This window comes from Zingiber officinale, chromosome 4A, assembly GCF_018446385.1.
Source record: "Zingiber officinale cultivar Zhangliang chromosome 4A, Zo_v1.1, whole genome shotgun sequence".
Lineage (NCBI taxonomy): Eukaryota > Viridiplantae > Streptophyta > Magnoliopsida > Zingiberales > Zingiberaceae > Zingiber > Zingiber officinale.
Window position 1 is genome coordinate 47,781,089 of NC_055992.1, and position 10,615 is coordinate 47,791,703.

Here is a 10,615-nt window from a genome sequence, read left to right on the forward strand (position 1 = left end):
ATAAATTAGAACCTCCTACTTTAGGATATTATTATACTTATTCATTCGACGCTGAATTGAAGTAAATACAATAACCAACTTTGCTTTTATTAATAATGAAATATGATGCAAAAGGAGTCTTTTATAATCATCTCATAATTGGTGCTAGGCTAGTACTAATAATTTCCCACTAGCACTAGTATCAATCACTGAAATATCTAATACCCAGTGACTTAGTATGCCCATCATGCTTCCTTTATGTCAAAGCCTTGGTCAAGGGATTTGCAATGTTAGCATCAGTCGGTACTTTGCATATCCTCACATCTCCTTTATCGATGATCTCTAGAATGAGATGGAATCATCGTAGTATATGTTTGGATCTCTGATGAGAGTGAGGTTCTTTAACCTGTGCGATAGCTCCATTGTTATCACAATAAAGGTCTATTAGGTTCGTTATACTAGGAACAACATCAAGCTCTATAATGAACTTCTTGATCCAAACAACTTCTTTAGTTGCAACTGAAGCGGCAATGTACTCGACCTCTATTGCAGAATTAGCGACTGTGTCTTGCTTTAAACTCTTCCAGCTCACAACACCACCATTTAAGCAAAATTCATATCCTGATTACAATATGTAATAATCCTTGTCAGTTTGGAAGCTAGTATCGGTGTAACCCTTTAAGCAAGCACTTCATCACCTCAAAAGATCAAGAAATAATCTTGAGTTATTCTCAAGTACTTAAGAATATTCTTGACTACTATCCAGTGACCTTCACTTGGATCTGACTGGTATCAGCTCGTCATGCTTAATGCATACGAGACATCTGGGCGAGTACAAAGCATGACGTACATGATAGACCCTATAGTAGATGCATAAGAAATCTGATCCATGCGGTTCCTTTCTTCCTTAGAAGAGGGGCATTGAGTCTTCGAAAGACTCACACCATGTGACATTGGCAGGAATCTCTTCTTGGAATATTTAATGGTAAAACGTTTAAGCACCTTGTCAATATATGAACTCTGACTTAAACCAAGTAATCGCTTAGATCTATCTCTATAGATCTTGATGCCTAAAATGTAGGCTGCTTCACCTAAGTCCTTCATTGAGAAGCAATTCTCAAGCCAAGTCTTCACTAAGTGAAGAGTAGGGATATCATTTCCAATGAGAAGTATGTCATTTACATACAATTTGAGAAAGATAACTGTGCTCCTACTAACCTTTTTGCAGGCACAAGATTCATCTTCATTCTTGATGAAACCAAACACTTTGATCGCATCATCGAATCGAAGATTCTAGCTTTTAGAAACTTGCTTCAATCCATATATGGATAGTTACTATAAAATACGGCACCCAAATAATAATTAAAAATAGGATTATTTGACAAATATTTTTATTAGATTTTTCAGGAATTTTTAGAAGTTTTCTGGGATTTAATTGGAGCTCGTATGATATAATTACAGGGGATAGAGATATTGAGCTCGGAGGAGATCTGTTTGGAATCCCAATTAAATTGGGAGTTGATTAATTAAATTAACCTAAAGTTAGTTTATTAAACCCCTAGGTTTAATTATATAAACCTAACTTCTCCTTTCTCCTCCCTAATTTCCCTCGCCGAACTCCCCTTCCTAAGCCCCTACCTCGCGACACCGCCGACTTTCCCCTTCTCTCTCGGTTCCGACCCCATCGTCGGACCTCTTCCCTTCTGAGACAACGCCGCCAACGTCGAACCTCTCCTCTTCCGTCTTTGCCAGAGCGCCACCGACCACAACGCCGAGGTCCACGATCGGCCGACTAAACCCTAGATTTGATCTCGGTGTGTCGCTGCCCTTGTTGAAGCCGTGCCCTAGATTGGATCCACTGCCTCTGGCCGACCATTGGCGCTGCCCTCTCCTTTTTACGCCGCTGTTGACCACCACCGCCCCACGACCAGTCTCCGTTGCCAGATGCCGACGACCACCCTCTCCCTCTCGCGAGTTTTCTTCCTCATCGAGCCGAGGTTGGATGGTGCGATGGGTTGGTCTCTTCCCGATGGCTCTCGACGATCTCCTGCTCCTCGTCAATGGCTTCGTTGACATCCTAATTCTCACCAATAACTACCAGTTCTCGGGTCTCCCTGCCGTCTGGGATGTTGCCACTAACAAGAACACTGTCCATTGGGGTCGCTTCTTCCAGGATGTGTTTAAGAGGATAAGTGGCTCCAGTCATACTCTTCTACCAGTGAAACTATTCCGGCTGTGATCTACTAGTGAGCACCTTAGACTTGGGTAAGTTTTGGAGGTATTTTCTGTACAAACTAACTTTAACTTAGTTGTGGGATGATTAAGGTTGTTGGATTTAATCTGGTGATGGAAGAGATTAAATTTGTCAGGGAGATGGAGATTTGATTTTAGTTTCCTGTGGAATTTAGGTTGATTTCATGGTCATTATTAGAATCATCAAATTGAGATGGGTTGGTGGATATAGATTTTTCTTTTATTAGATTTTGTTGGATACATGATGGATGTTAAGATCATTGATTTGTTGTGGATGAATTTAGTATGTATTGATCTTAGAAGATAACCATAATTAAATTGATTAACTTATGAGTAGGATTAAAGTGAAGGAATCGTGGATTGAGTTAAACCTAATTGGGTTAGAGAATTAGGTTAATTGTTTCAATTAGGATTTTCCTAATTAGGTTAGGGATTTTATTTAGTTATTTGCTGTATATGTAATTAGCTAAATGCATTATGTGATCTCAGGGCGTTGATTCGAGACAGGCATCTCGACGTTGGATTAGTTTGATACGATCTTCTTTTGAGGCGGGTACTTCTTACTTTGATTCTTTAGTTCTTTGAACTTAGTGCATGAGCTATTTTGGATAAGAACTAAATTACCTTGACTCCACTCATAATTTTTCCCGTGCTCGATACTTCCACTCAAAAACTTTGAGATATTCATTTTATATCAATACAGTCTCTTGTTGCTACCAATGATATTTAGCAGATACTAGATACCAACCTTGTATGTTTGTTTGCTGTTTAGTTATGTTTTGTATTGAGCATGCTGGCTTCCTGTAGCATACCTGATTCTTGTTTATATAGATATATATGATGACTGTTGCATTTAGTGCATTATATCATGGCAGACATGTCAACGATCAATTCTCTCTTACGGTCGAGAGGGTCGTTGACTAGGGCCGCATCCTCGGCCACTGGACAGAGTGGTAGCTGGAGTTGATGTCGCTTGTCCTGTCATGCCGCACTCGGCCACTTGCAGTTGGTGGTAGCTGGAGTTGCGAGCAGCAGGGACCCCCTTCGCTGTGTAGCTAGTTAGCTACTCAGCACCTGTCAATCCGGTCACTCGAGAGAGTGGCGGCCTTTGGGTGGTACAGTTGTCATCGATCCGGCCTGTCGACCATACAGGGGTCGTGGTGCAGAGAGGTGGGCGGGGTGACCATCGGTGCATACGCTGTTATTATATTTGCTTTTGCTGCTGCTGTCTATATATGTTGTTATTGCTTACTTACTGCTGTTGTTCACGTATGCTGATATGCTTACTTGTGTTGAGATATATTCTCATGGTAGATGTTTAGTCATTGAAAATTTGTATATACCTTACTTATTACCTCTGTAGTATGAGCAGTACTGTAGCAGATTAGTACCAGTTCTGACCTACTATACCTAGCCTAGGATATGGTTTCAGGTATGAGCATTTATTTTGGTTCTATTGTAGTATCTTCTATTTCCCGTATGAGACTGTATACTCTTGGCTCACTTTCTAGTGGTATGTTATTTTCATGCACTATCTCTTTCCTTACCCGCTGAGTTCCAATACTCACCACCCCACAAAATGGTTTTCTTTCGCCAGGTAACAGGTAGATGAGTCATGGATGCTTGGAGAGATGTCGGCTGCCAGTCCTGGGTCCTACGTCACACTCGGGAATAGTTTCTTTTTGGGTTTTGTTATCGTTTGGATTGTATGTTAATTTTGCGTACTTTGCTTTTGAACAAGTCACTGGGGATTTCTTTTGGAGTCTAGCCTGGTGGTTGCAGGTATTTTTGTTAGTACCATTGTTGGTTTTATGTTCGTATTATTTTGTTTTCCACTGCATTTACGCTGTTGTGTGTTTACTTTCAGCCGTGTAGGCTTATTAAACTGCGTGGTTTATTTCATTTTTGTCCAGCCGGGTAGGCTGAGTATATTAAACTGCGCGTCATGTTGTTTATATTTTGTATATATATTCCAGCCGAGGGTGGCTGAGGTATATTTTGTATGTAGTAATGCTTCAGATTGTCACCCGTACAGGGGAGATGCTGCCGAAATTTCTTCGGATAGGGACTCCTCTGGGGCGTGGCAGTTACAACTTATATACCTTTCCAGTATGCTCTGGATCTACAAACCCCTTAAGTTGTGTTATGCACACATCCTAGAGAAGATTTCCATTAAGAAATGTAGTTTTAGTATCTATTTGTCAGATCTCATAATCATAGTAAACTGCAATAGCAAGCATGATCCGAATGGACTTTAGCATCGTAATGGTGAACAGGTTTCATCATAGTCTATACCATGAATCTGCTTGAAGCCTTTAACCACTATTCTACCTTTATAGGTATGCATATAACCATCCATATCAATATTCACTTTGAAGACCCACTTACACCCAATGGGTTTGATCCCTTCAGGTGGATCAACTAAAGTCCATACTTGGTTAGTGTACATGGATTCTATCTTAGATCTCATGGTCTCTAGCCATTTCTCAGAATCTGGGCCTTGTACAGATTCCTAATAAGATGTAGGCTCGTTGAGACCAACAAACACTATATCACCGTGGTCAGACAAGAGAAACAAATATCTCTTAGGTTAATGACGGATCCTATCAGATCTACGTAAATCTTGTTCTAGTTGAATAGGTTGTTGCTCCACAACTTCTTACGGTGTAACAAAATCATAATCCACAACATCTTGTGGTATCTATTCAATTTCCATCGAGGCTTCAGTGCTAGTTTGTGTATCTTGAATTTCTTTAAGATTAACTTTACTTCCACTAGTTTTTCTAGAAATAAACTCCTTTTCTAGAAAGACACCATTTCTGACAATAAACACTTTACTTTGTGTGGAATTATAAAAGTATTATCCCTTTATTTCTTTGGGATATCCTATAAAATAACACTTGTCTGATTTGGGTCCTAGATTATCTGAGACTTATCGTCGAACGTAAGCCTCATAACCCCAAACTTTATGAAAGACATCTTGGGACTCTTCCTAGTCCATATTGTATATGGTGTCTTTATGACGACCTTAGATGGAATACGGTTAAGTGTAAAAGCGACCGCCTCTAGAGCATGTCTCTAAAAGGAAGTAGAAAGATCTGTTTGACTCATCATCGATTGTACCATATCTAATAAAGTACGATTTCTCATTTCTGATACACCATTCCATTGTGGTGTTTCAAGTGGAGTGAGTTGAGATATGATCTCACACTTAATGAGATGGTCATGAAACTCTTAGCTAAGGTATTCCCCGTCTCGATCTGATCAAAGCATCTTAAAACTCTTACCATGTTGATTTTGTATTTTATTCTTGAATTCTTTGAACTTTTCAAAGGATTTTGATTTATGCCGCATCAGATACACAACCATATCTACTGAAATCATCAATAAAAGTAATGGAGTAATGGTAGCTTCCTCTAACTTCTATTCTAAAAGGGACACATACATCAATATATATAGGTCCTAATAGATCATTAGCTCTTTCGCTGTGCCCATTAAATAGAGTCTTAGTCATCTTGCCTTGAAGACAAGATTCACATACCTCATATGATTCAAAATCAAATGAGTCTAAAAGTCCATCCTTATGGAGTTGGGATATGCGACTCTCATTTATGTGACTCAAGTGGCAATGCTAGAGATATGTTTGGTTTAAATCATTAGACTTGAACCATTTAGTATTTATGTTATAAATTTAGTTTTTAAAGTCTAGAACATAGAATCTATTCATTAAATGTGCACTACAATAGAACATGTAATTTAAATAAACAGAACAATATTTGTCCTTTATTACAAATGAAAACCCCTTCTTGTTAGGATAATGTTCTTGGTCAAAGTAAGCACATAACATCACTCTTGTAGTTCTAAAATAAGCCCAATGGGCAAAGATAAGGAATATGTTCCTACAGCAACAGCAGCAACTCTTGCACCATTTCTTACTTATAGGTCCACTTCACCTTTTGTCAGTGATCTACTATTTTTTAGCCCCTACACATTAGTACAAATGTGAGATACACACCTGGTATCTAATACCTATGAAGAAGAAATAGATAGATTGACTTCTATAACATATATACCTGAGGCAGAAGTCTCATTTCTCTTCCTTTTCAGCTCCTCTAGGTAATGTTTGTAGTTCCTCTTCCAGTGTCCAATCACACCACAGTGGAAGTAGGTCCCTTCCTTAGCAACCCCACCTTTGGGTTTCAATGCATGAACCTTGCCCTTGCCTTTGGCTTGGGTCTTACCCTTACCTTTGGGCTTCCATTTGCCTTTGCCCTTTTGCACCATCAAAATGGTACTAGGCTTTGCCTTTTTAAAGTTGAGTTCAGCAGTTCTCAACATGCTCAACATCTCAGGCAATGGTTTGTCAATTTTATTATATTATAGTTCATAACAAATTGACCGTAGCTCTCAAGCAATGACTATAGAATAAGGTCAGTGGCCAATTCTTGGCCTAATGGAAATCTCAATCATTGTAAGTTTTCTACATACCCAATCATTTTTAGTATATATGGTCCTACGAGACTTCCTTCTTGCATCTTGCATTGAAACAGTGCCTTAGAGATCTCAAATCTCTCATGCCCTGCTTGTCCTTGATATAGTTGTCTAAGATGTTCAACTATATCATAAACATCTATGTTCTCATGTTACTTCTGAAGCTCAGAGTTCATGGTGGCGAGCATAAGGAATGATACATCTAATGCATCATCATGATGCTTCTTATAAGCATCCCTATCATCTCTAGTGGAGTAGTTAGGGTTCTTTAGGAATGAGCTACTCTAGGATGTACAGTTTTCTTTCTTGCTTGAGAACAATTCTCAAGTTTCTGTACTAGTCCAGAAAGTTAGCTCTATTGAGCTTGTCCTTATCAAGGGCAGATCGCAGAGAGAGGGTATTCGACATATTTGATGACATGGTAATCTACAACAATAAAATGTAGAAATAAGTATCATATTTAGATCATTTAATTAGGTATTTAATTAAATGATTCTCCCACTAAATTGTAAAGTTTGGTAGGAGCAAGTTATGGATGTAGTTTGACCCACACTACTAGCTCCAAATCCAATCACGATAACATTCTTGTGGGATAATATCCATATTATACCTCATCTTGAATTAGCTTTGGCTAATCTCCCAAGACTCATATAATATAGGTAGACAACTTGTACTAATTATATCAAATGTAACTCTTGTATAGTTAGGTAATAAATTGACCAAAAGCTTGGTCACTTTATCATTGGCCTCACATCTTTGAACTTGCTCTTAACTTCATTTGCTCCTTTTGATGAGTTTGCCTTTTGAATCTCTTAGAGTTTGAAAGTCTTCCATTATAGCAAACCTGTAAGGTCCGACGAACGTTAAATAAAGAATTTATTTACAAAATAAATTAAGGTCTCACGAGCGTTAATTAAGGGATTTATTTACTAATATTTTCTACAAATTTTAGGGATTTTTGGGATATAAAATGAATTGGTGTGACACGTTTTAATAGAACTATTAAGCTCGAGGAAAGTATATGATGCCCAATTAAGTTAGGAGTTGATTGAGCTTAATTACCCTAAGAGTAGGATTTAATTAATCGATATATATATATATATATATATATATATATATATATATATATATATATATATATATATATATATATATATATATATAGCTTCACCCGATCCTCACGGGGGGTTTTCCTAAATCGTCGTCTCCTCTTTCTCCTCCTCTCCGCCAAATCGACGGAGGATTCCACTACCCTTAAGCTCCGTCCAGGCGTCACACTCCTGCTAGGCGACGTGCTCCGGCCAGGCGTCGCCCACGCAGCTGATCCCATGGTGGGCATATCGATTGGGCAGAGGTCATTGTCGGCCGACAGCGCTGGGCGAGGCCTTCCAGCGTTCGACGGAGGCATAAAGAAGAGGAAAAATAGAGGCGCGAGAAGAGAAAAGGCAAGTACATCCTCTATGATGATATGGGATCGGTGAGGTAAGGGATGGGTAGCTAGGTAGGTTGATAAATTGCCAACAAAGTCCGATTGATAGTTTGTGTTATGGATCAATTTCTTTTCCGCAATGTTCTTGATTCGACTTGAGGCTTTTGTGATGTTCTTGCTGCGGTTTGTGTTTTTCCTTGAGGTTCTTTCTTTGATATGTGATCTCTGTGATGTTCTTGTTCTGGATGATGGCTTCTATGGGATTTCTGCAAGGTTTTGGGGCTTCTGATTGAATTCGACGTTGCTTTGCTTCATGTTCTGTGAAATCGAAACGCTGCAGGTTTAGGTGTTTCAGTGCTATCCTGAATTTACCTCGCAAGTGCATTTCCTTTGTGATGGTATGGATTCAATGAGGTGAGGGCTAAGTGTTGCATTTTTAAAATCAAGTTTGATGTTGCCCTATTTTTCTCAGGTTGGTTTTGAGTTTCTGGACAAAACTCTTATGGAATTCGTGCACCTTTGATGATGTTGTACCCCTTTCTATCTCTGCCAAGGGTCTGGACAGATTTATAGGTAGTTAAGCTTTTGAATGAAGATGCTCTTGTTTCTTTCTACCGTTTACAAAATCCTGTACAGATTTGTTAGGTTTAGTTCAGAGGAGTTTGATCTTATTCTTATGGAGGTATAGATTTCCAGAACTGAATTTTAGTAGTGGTGATTTGATTTCGATACGTGTTCGTTTCTTCGCTATTGACTAAATGTTATGGATGGATTTATGTGCTTGTTGCTCCACAACTGACTGAATGTTATGGACAGATCTGCGTGTTTCTATAACGTTTTCAATGCGTGATTGATTCTCCACTGTTGGCTAATTGTTTTGGACAAATTTGCATGTTATCGATTCAATTTCAATGTGTGTTCATTCCTCAGTGTTGGCTGATTACTTGGACAGATTTGGGTGCTTTCGTTTGATTCCAATGTTGTGTTGTTTCTTCATGTTGGCTAAATTCTCTAAATAGATTAGTGGGTTATAGGAGGTTTTCAATGTTGGTTTATTACTTCTTGTTAAACAAATTTATGGAACTGATATACTGATTTGTGAATGGGTTTTTGATAACTTGGTTGCTATCTCCTAACGGCTAGATTTTTTTTGGGCCAAATATGTTGGATTGGAATTTGGGTAATTGATCTATTGCTACATCTTCATGTGCATAGCTCTATACTCCTGGACTGTATAGTATGATGGAAATAGGTTAGGTCCTCTTATGCGGTTTTCTTCCTTGCTTTGGCTGCTGGTTTTATTTCTGTAGAGAGGTAGCAGGATCGTGAATTTAGTTTGGTGATGTTGAAAGCTTTTGCCATTCTTTATTCGTTAAGCATGATTTAGGTTCTGGTTCTCGGATATTTTTATGATATGCAAGAATTGGTTGTGGAAAGGATCTTGTGAATTGGAATGCTTACCGAATGCAGGGCATGTGCTATTGATAAGAATATAATGTAGATAGATTATGTTTTCCTATGTAACTAATTGGATGAGTATGAGTATATGTGGTGACAGTAAGGGTTGGGTGCCCCGGGATGAGCTCCGGGGAGGACCCTTCCAAACATGACTGATACTGTAATTTATGACTGATACTGTAATTTATTGTTAGCTTCGACTATATGACTGCATGTTCTCTAGGAGGTACCTCTAGAGTTATGGGAATGTTGACTGGCTCTATTAGTGGTTATCGGATATGTGACATACTCACCCTTATTAGCTATGTAGGATCTTTCACATATTGCATTTTTCTTTGCTATACTGTATTTGAGTTATGTTCTATGTTTACTAGTTACTATTCCTGTTACTTTATGGATGCCATTTTATTCATATTGGATCATACTTGCTGGGTTCGTAGACTCATGATGCCTACGTTACAGATAAGGATGCCTCCCAGGATATGCGAACGGAGTAGGCGAGGAGATGAGATGGACGCATGACACTGTCTTGGCATTTTAGGAGTGTAGAGCATACTTGTTCTATTGTGAGAGGTTCTTCATTTGAATAGGGAGATGTTTGAGGATTCATTGCCCCTTATTATTAAGTTCTTGTTGAGATGTTGTCATTTACACTAGTTAAGACACTTTATTTCGTAGGAACTGTACTATGGTAATTTACATAGCAGGTGTCGAGAGGGTTATTTAAAAAAAATTAATTAAACTTGAGAGATAATCTAGGGATGTTTCAAAACCATTGCTCTATTTCCATTATAAGAAAATTTTTGATCCTTGATTTCCGAGAATCAAAACTTGTTGATGTGAATGGTGGAGACATCCTTGTGTTATATCCAAGTCCATCTTGAAAATCCATTTTGAAGTTGAGCTCGTCTTGGTGAAGTCTTTGACTTGTTAAAATTAGGAGCTTCAACTTCTTCAACCTCTAGCTTGTTGTCCTTCCGGCGATGAGTCCGGTAAAGAGCAACC

General features: G+C 38.6%; 1 long non-coding RNA gene across 1 annotated transcript; it reads left to right on the forward strand.

The window, feature by feature from the left end:
* Positions 1–7,902: 7,902 nt before the first annotated feature.
* On the forward strand, positions 7,903–10,247 carry LOC121969898. The gene is made up of 3 exons (XR_006108708.1): positions 7,903–8,205; positions 8,625–8,725; positions 10,073–10,247. It is a non-coding gene; the product is annotated as an uncharacterized LOC121969898 (long non-coding RNA).
* The last annotated feature ends 368 nt before the right edge of the window (positions 10,248–10,615 follow it).